Source organism: Urtica dioica, chromosome 2, assembly GCF_054948205.1.
Source record: "Urtica dioica subsp. dioica isolate 48M chromosome 2, U.dioica_male_clone48M_v1_H2, whole genome shotgun sequence".
Lineage (NCBI taxonomy): Eukaryota > Viridiplantae > Streptophyta > Magnoliopsida > Rosales > Urticaceae > Urtica > Urtica dioica.
In genome coordinates this window covers 12,607,081-12,615,296 of record NC_142757.1, presented here as the reverse complement: position 1 = coordinate 12,615,296, position 8,216 = coordinate 12,607,081, and the positions used below count along the sequence as shown (strand labels likewise).

Sequence of the window (8,216 nt, the reverse complement as noted above, 5' to 3'; positions counted from 1 at the left end):
CGGGAGCACCGCGCGGGATACATGCAGGGTCTGAGGTCCAGTGTGCGGATCCGACTTGCCGACATTTTGCTACCTCTCGGTGCGTGAAACGTCGGTTCGTGCATGTAGGGTCGGAGGTCCGGTGCGCGGATCCGACTCGTCGACCTTTCGCTACCTCTCGGTGCGCGAAACGTGGAATCGCGCGAGTGCGTCGCACGAGAAATGCACGAGAAATGTGTGCTTGTTATCCTTATTAGCCCCCTGAGTTTCTTGTGTACTCGCAGAGGAGACTAGAAATTATAATACAATAGGATAAAAGTTTCGAAGTGAAATGTAATTCAATTATTATGTCGAAATAGTTTAAAAATTACATTCCCAGGCCGTTGGCTGTACTTGAAATTTAAAATTGTCTTTTGCTAAAGCTTAAAATAAGACGAAAATAATTGAACATCGGGGAAGCGGTGCCTCTATTGGTAGTATTGCCGCAGATGCTCCGCGTTCCTAGGATGTGTGAACACAAGTCCCTCCAAGTTGTGAAGCTCGTACGTGCCGTTGTGGATGGCTCGGCGCACGCGGTACGGACCTTCCCAAGTGGGACCCAAGACTCCCGCCCCTTGCACTTTGGTGTTTTGGAACACCCTTCTAAGGACGAGGCTTCCGTCGGCGAACTTCCACAGCTTGACCTTGGAGTTGTAATACTTCTCGACCTTCCTCTTTTGTGCAGCAAGGCGGGTGAGTGCGTCCGCCCTCTTCTCGTCTATGAGGTCTAGCTCGAGCCTGATAGCGTCGTCATTGGCGGCTTCTTCATACTCCTCGATGCGCAAGGTTGGTAGCTTGGTCTCGACGGGTACCACGGCCTCGACGCCGAACGCGAGAGCGAAAGGGGTTTCAACGGTCGCATTTCGGGCGGTGGTTCGGTATGCCCACAAGACCATGGGAAGCTCGTCGGCCCAAGCCCCCTTTCTCTCTTCTAGCTTCTTCTTCAGGTTTTCTTTGATCGTCTTGTTGACCGCCTCGACTTGGCCGTTGGCTTGTGGATGGCGGGGAGAAGAGAAAGTCTTGCTAATGCCCAATTGTTCGCACATGTCTCGGAGGCGCGCGTTGTCAAATTGCTTTCCGTTGTCGGTCACAATTGACGCGGGGATCCCGAAGCGGCAGACAATGTTCTTCCAGATGAAGCTCGTCGTGTTCGCCTCGGTGATCTTCGCCAGTGGTTGGCCTCTACCCACTTTGTGAAGTAGTCGATTGCCACGATCGCATGCTTGTATTGCCTCGGGGCCCTGGGTAGCTCCCCGATGAGGTCGATTCCCTACTTCGCAAAGGGTCGCGGCACGACGATCGGGCACAACGGGGTCGGCGCTTGGCGCGCGATGTGGGCGAACCTTTGACATTTGTCGCATTTTTTGGCCCACTCGTGGGAGTCCTTTTTCAAGGTCGCCCAAAAATATCCGAGCCTCAGTTGCTTTAGTGCCAAAGAATGTCCGGCGGCGTGGTTCCCGCACACCCCTTCGTGCACCTCGCGGAGCGCTTTCTTCGCCTCGACCTCGGTCAAGCAGCGGAGAAGGGGAATGGAGTAGCCTCTCTTGAACAAGTTTTCGTCCCTCATTGTGTATTTCGGCGCTGTCACGACCCGCGAGCCTTAGCTCGCCCACGAGCCGCGGCAGAGATCTTCGTATCTTACTTGACATAAATAAAATTCATAAAAACTTTGGTGGAAGCGCTTCCAGAAAACATCTTCTAGAAAAACTTTTAAAATATTTACATAAACGTCTCAAAAATATGGGCGAATTTTTCGTTTTTCTTAAAACATACTATTTAAAACTTCACAAACAAAAGACTCGTCTTTTAAAAACAAAATAGACTCATTCGCCCTTGACTTAGCCACAGGTCGGCAGCCGTACATACACACGCCTACTTACTTACCGGTTTCGCTGATGCTCTGCTCAGTCTTCTTTGGCCTTTCCTTTATCTACAATATCAAGATAATAACTGTGAGTCGAAAGACTCAGTAAGCGGATATCTACATATCTAATGCACAATGCACATAACACATAAACAATACATAACATGAGATCATATCTTTTAATAACTTGCGGAAGTATCGGCTTAGGTCCCGATAAATCCACCTTACTTGATAATCAATCGGCTTAGGTCCCGATAGATTCATCCTGCTTAGGAATCACTCAGCTTAGGTCCCGAGAGATCCCCCTTACTTAAGAATTCACCAGCTTAGGTCCCGGTGATTCACATCATAACATACTTGCTTTAATCATAACTATGGAATTACCAGCTTAGGTCCCGGTAACTCCTCTTACTTTAGAATATGCCAGCTTAGGTCCCGGCAATTCCCATCATACAATACATTTCCTGCTCGGGATCCCTTAATGATATCCGCACGACACATGTCTTATTGGCGCCAGACAGGAGGGTGCACAGTCTCCTGCCTAATCACCATGTGGTACCAGCACGAAGCATAATAGGTACCTGCTAACAAGGGGTATATGTCGGAGGCGGTACCATTCTGTGTTTTCTCTTTAATTAACTTAACATGAGAGACTGCTTAGTTCGGGTTCAATCCCGATCTTAACATATATTCTTTTCGCTTATTAACTCGTGACTTATAAGATCTTGAGATGCGACTCCCAAAGATCCTATCATAATATCCTCGCTTTTGAATACGAGTCTTAACTAGAGTCTCTCATAACCCAGTTTACTAGGACTGGATCTCTTGGAAGGAAAACTAACTAAACACGTAACAAAGGCTCGGGTTCCTAGATCCTCTAGCCATTTTTAGTTAGCCGGACTAATTCCGTTTCCCAATTCGTTAGTGGCTTAAAGCCCTTAATCTTGATAGTGACTTATCTCTTGGCTTATCTTAATCTTGCTTACTAGAAAGCATATAAAGAATGCACGTACAATATATGTATATATAAAGATATATATAATATTTCTTGATATTGTAGGTGCCTATAATCCACTTACCCGGATAACGATTCTTACGAATCCTGAGATCTTCTCTTCCAGATAAAAGGGTTCTTCTTAACTTCACGTATAACCCAGTCCTCGTAAGCTTCTCCTGCTAATCCTTATAGCAATCTGGACGTATCTATGGAAGAGAAAGATCGAACATCGAGCATACTCAGTATCTCGTCCATTGATCTACTAACGTACACACTTCTACTAAAAGAAAGCTCATAAGGAACGTATTCAAAACGTCCTCCTAGTCACGCTACTCAGAGCGTCTAAAAAAACAAACATCAGGGAATACATGACAGAACAGAGACGGGAAAGAATCGACGCCTAAGAACAAGGCCTTAACAACTTCCCTGATCTAGGCTAAGAAACGCCCCACTATTCGACCACCTATTCTTTTGACGGGACAAAGCCCATTGCTTAGGATAGGTTCCCGAGGTCGAAACTAAAAGAAAAGAACGTATAAAGAAGTTATTACTAACAATCCATATCATATATAGGTTATATGAAAATAACTCAAACCGACACTTCTTGATTATGTTCTAGAAAATATTCTTTTGACTTGTCTCTTTTTATTGACAAGTTATACGTATTTGAGAACGTAAATGAAACATTTCTCGTTGATATTCTTTTTCTAAAGTAAACGAGTCGAGCTTATAGTCGAACTCGGTTTTGAAACGTAAATTAAATGAAGATACTAAATAATTTAATTGAATCATCAACGAGTTTAGTAACGATACATATTAATTTATTTTTCTTAACGACTTACATAAAAAGAGCTTGATTATAAAACATACTAATACTTATACATCACGACATATCCCACAACACAAACTAAAAAAAAAGGTTCGCGACTAGAGTCGAGACTCGGGAAATTTCTCGACTTGCTAACACTAAACCGAGACTTCGCGAGTCTCCGAACGAAAACCCGACGGCCGTTAATAGCCCTCGAGAGCCGCCACAGCGTCACTGCCGTCCCCGGCCCAACAGCTCGTCCCAACCGAGCCGATGAACCTCGCTGACCAGCCCCGCTCCGTCGTCACTCGCGCAGCAGCTCTACCACTCTTGGACAGCGCCCTCGCCGTCCCGAACCGCTGCCCCGAGACCTGTGCCGCCCACCTAGACCGAGTCTAACACTCGACACAAACTCGCAACCAAAAAAAACAACTTAACAAATCACACACACAAGAACGAGAGCATCGAGCGCAACCCGACACCAAAACATACTCAACGAGCACACTCAGCCAGAAAGAACGAACATCAGAACCAAATCAACACAAACACGAGCTCAGTTTCGTTTAACATTACATCTCACTATCAAAATCATCATCGAATCAACCTTCAGAACCGTTAAATCCGAACAATAATCTCACTCACGGAAAAACCCCCAAAATCCAAAACTAAAAACCCTAACTTCCAGATTCGAAATTGGGGTAAAACGTCTCACCTTGTTTCTGGAGGAATTGAACCATCCAACGTCCTCTCTAGCTCGCGGCAGCTCAATCTTCACGGCGGTCGCGCGCACGTCCAGCGACTTTGGGTCTCGGTCCTGGTGGCTCGTCGGCCGAGCGTCCCCTTCGCGAGCTCACCCCCTCGCTCTCTTGTTCTCTATTTCTCAGCCGCTCTCTCTCTCTCTCTCTCTCACCCTCGGTCTCTCGCTCTCGGTCTCTTCCGCTCTCTCGCTCTCTTTCCCTCTCTGGTTCTCTTCTCCTTCTTCTTTTTTTTTTCCCGTGTCTTTTCTCTTCCTTGGGCTGGTGGGTTTGATTTTATTCGGCTAAGTGATAAACATCACTTGATATTATCCAAATCTTTGATTGATGACATGGCAATGCTCATCCTTATCCCATTAATTACAAACCAACCTATTTTTCTTGTTTCCTTTCAAATGGGTCCCTTAAAAATTGTTACAACCACGTCCTTTTCATATAATTATTTAATTAAATCCATCACCGAACGGATTATAATTATATGATTCGAACCGAGAATTTTCTCGTTCGTTCTCGAATAATTTAAATATATTTAAGGTTTCTCGGAATTAATTCTCATCCTTGAGAATTTATTTCTTAAATTAATTTCCGGAATGTTTCCTCGGAATTAATTTATTAATCGAGTTAAACTCGATAATTCCTTTACTCATTCCGAGATTTCCCATAACCTTAACATATTTAAAATTAATTCGATAAATCCATTGAAATATAACCCACTCGATAATTTAGTTGTAACAACGGAAACTCGCTTATTATCTCCAAATACGAGTGACGCAGAAACTTGTCCTTACAGGCGCCAAGCTTCTCAACTTTTTGGCCTCTTCTTTGTCTTCGGGGACGACTCATCGTTTGAGAAATTCCACGAGCGGCGTCATCCATGAGGGGGGCGGAGTTCCGTCAACTACACCTACGTCGCCCCTCGAGACGTAGGGTTGAGTCAATACTTCAATCGGAATGCTTCCTTCTCCCTCCTCGTCTATGCCGGACGCAAGGCATGCCAGGGCGTCAGCGTCGATGTTCACCTCTCGGGGAACTTGGACGATCTCGAACAAAGACAGGGCCTCTAGATTCCTCTGGGTCTTTGACAAGTACGCAATCATGTTTGGCTCTTTAGCGGCGTAGTCGCCCTTAACCTAGTTCACGATCAACTGTGAGTCGCAGTGGATGCGCAGGTTTCGGACGCCTAGCTTGTTCGCCAGCTTCAAGCCAACGATCAGAGCCTCGTACTCCGCCTCGTTGTTAGACGCCTTGAACTCGAACCGCATGGCGTATCTCAATTTTTCCCTATCGGGATTTGTGAGCACAATGCCGGCGCCAGGCCTCCGGGCGTTTGACGCGCCATCTACGTGCAAGTCCCAGACCGGCCCTATCGGACTGTTGGTCCTCTTCTTCGACGACTCGTTGTGGTCTTTCTCCTTGTCTTCCTTGTTCTCATTGCCTTTTTCACCCTCGTCAGTTAAGGGTGCGCTTGTGAATTCGGCTATGAACTCGACCCCGTACTCGCCCAACTCCTGGGACCATATGGCCATTCGAGAGGAGGTCCCTTTTGTAGGGCCTTCTCGATGGGATTTCCCGTGCGTACCACGATGGGGTGCGCTTGGAAGTAGGGTCGGAGCTTTCTCGCGCTCATGACAAGGGCGAGGGACAACCTCTCGATTTCCTGGTATCGGGTCTCGGCATCGAGGAGCTCCTTGCTAACGTAGTAGACTGGCCATTGCACCTTGTCTTCTTCGCGTATGAGAACTGCGCTCATGGCCCTATCGGAAACCGCGAGGTAGACATACAAGGTCTCGCCATCCTTTGGTTTTGCGAGGAATGGGGGGGAGGTGAAATAGGTTTTCATTTCGCGGAACGCTTCCTCGCACTCCTCCGTCCATACAAACCTGTCGGTCTTCTTCAGTGCCTTGAAAAACGGTTGGCACCTATCGGTGGCTTTGGAAATGAATCGCGTCAGGGCGGCGATCCTTCCCGTCAAACTCTGAGCTTCTTTCACTTTTCGTGGCGACCTCATCTCTAAGATCGCCCTAATCTTCTCGGGGTTAGCCTCGATCCCGCGGCGGCTAACCATGTAGCCCAAGAATTTTCTGGACTCAACCCCAAAAGCGCACTTGTTGGGGTTGAGCTTCATCCTGTAGCGTCGTAGGATCGTGAACATCTCTCTAAGGTCTCGAACGTGGTCTTGGGCCTTGAGGATTTTGAAGAGAATATCGTCCACGTAGACCTCCATAGTTTTGCCAATTTGATTGGCGAACATCCGGTTCACCAGCCTTTGATACGTTGCTCCCGCATTTTTGAGGCCAAAGGGCATGCCCTTGTAGCAGTAGAGCCCGTGGTTCGCAACAAAAGGTGGTCTTGATCTGATCCGGCTCATGCATGCGGATCTGATTGTAGCCTGAGTAGGCATCCATGAAGCTCAACAACTCGTGGCCCGCCGTAGCGTCCACAAGTTGCTCGATCCTCGGGAGAGGGAAGCTATCTTGCGACACTCGACATCGTCCCTTTGGTCCAGTTCCCCGAAGGTGCCTCCTTCCTCAATCTTGCATGGGAGCTTGTCCCGAGCTGGAAGACGGTGCTCACCATCTTTCCCTTTTCTTTCCCGTCCACACCTTGGATGTAGCACATTCTTGCCATCGATTGGTCTTCCAACATCATGGCTATTCCCTTGTCGGTAGGGAATTTCATCATCAGGTGGTAAGTGGACGTAATGGCCTTCAACCGATTGAGGGTCGGGCGGCCGATTATGATGTTGTAAGCAGAGGGTTGGTCCACGACCAGGAACGACACGATGTGGGTGACCTCGAGCCCCCTCAGTGTCCAGAAGCTGACCGGGAGGTCGATGGTTCCCTCTTTCATGACCCTCTCCCCGGAGAAGCCGAAGAGTGGAGTCGAGATCGGTGTCGGTCTCATTCCGGATACCTTCATCCTGTCCAGCGCCGACTTGAAGATTATATCGGCGGAGCTTCCATTGTCGATTAGGATTCTCCGGACTAGGTTGTTGGCGACCGGGGCCGAGACGACTATCGCATCGTTGTGTGGGTGGAGGACTCGCGCCGCCTCGTACGTGTGGTTGATGTAGTGCGCTATTTTCCCTTGGGAAACTTCACGCACGTACTTCTTCCTTTGCGTGGCCGAGTCTCCGAACTCCAGGCCGCCCATGAACGAGCCCACAACGTGCAGTTGCGAGCTTTCTGGTTCTTCAATTGCTGCTCGGTCCGTGACGGTCACCGTCGCCGGACCCTTCCTTTCTTGCTGCGGATGTTCTCCGTGCGCCGCGGCCGTCCCGACCGTTCTCAGGACATATTCTTTCAACTTCCCATCTTGAATCAGGGCCTCGATCTGACGCTTGAGTTGGTAACATTCGGACGTCAGATGCCCGTGATCTTGATGGTATTCACAGTACTTGCTTTGATCCCGCTTCGTGGGATCCTTCGTGAGAGGAGTTGGACTTCCTAGCTTGTCGCGGTGCAGAGCCAGGATCCGCTCTTGCGGGGTATTCAGGGGGTAAATGTCGAGAACTTTTGGAGCTATCGACATGCGGTGGCCTTGCCCCGGGGAGGGAGCGACCGTTAGGGGCTTCGCCTCCCTTGTTCCTCCTATTTCGAGGGTCGGGACGATCTCCATCCTGGTCGTCGCGGCGGCGACTACCCTGTCCCCCTGACTTCAGGCCGTCTCGGCCATCGAGATAGTCCTCGATTCCCATATATGTGCGGGCTCTCGACATTAGCTTTGCCATGTCTCGTGGGACTTTTCCAACAGTCGCTCGTGCGAACCCCCTCG

General features: G+C 48.6%; 1 long non-coding RNA gene across 1 annotated transcript; it reads right to left on the bottom strand.

Annotated features, from left to right (window-relative positions):
- Positions 1–3,774: 3,774 nt before the first annotated feature.
- On the bottom strand, positions 3,775–5,199 carry LOC149404083 (uncharacterized). Its single transcript, XR_016293823.1, has 2 exons — positions 4,400–5,199; positions 3,775–4,099 (listed from the first exon to the last, which is right to left on the bottom strand). It is a non-coding gene; the product is annotated as an uncharacterized LOC149404083 (long non-coding RNA).
- Positions 5,200–8,216: the final 3,017 nt, after the last annotated feature.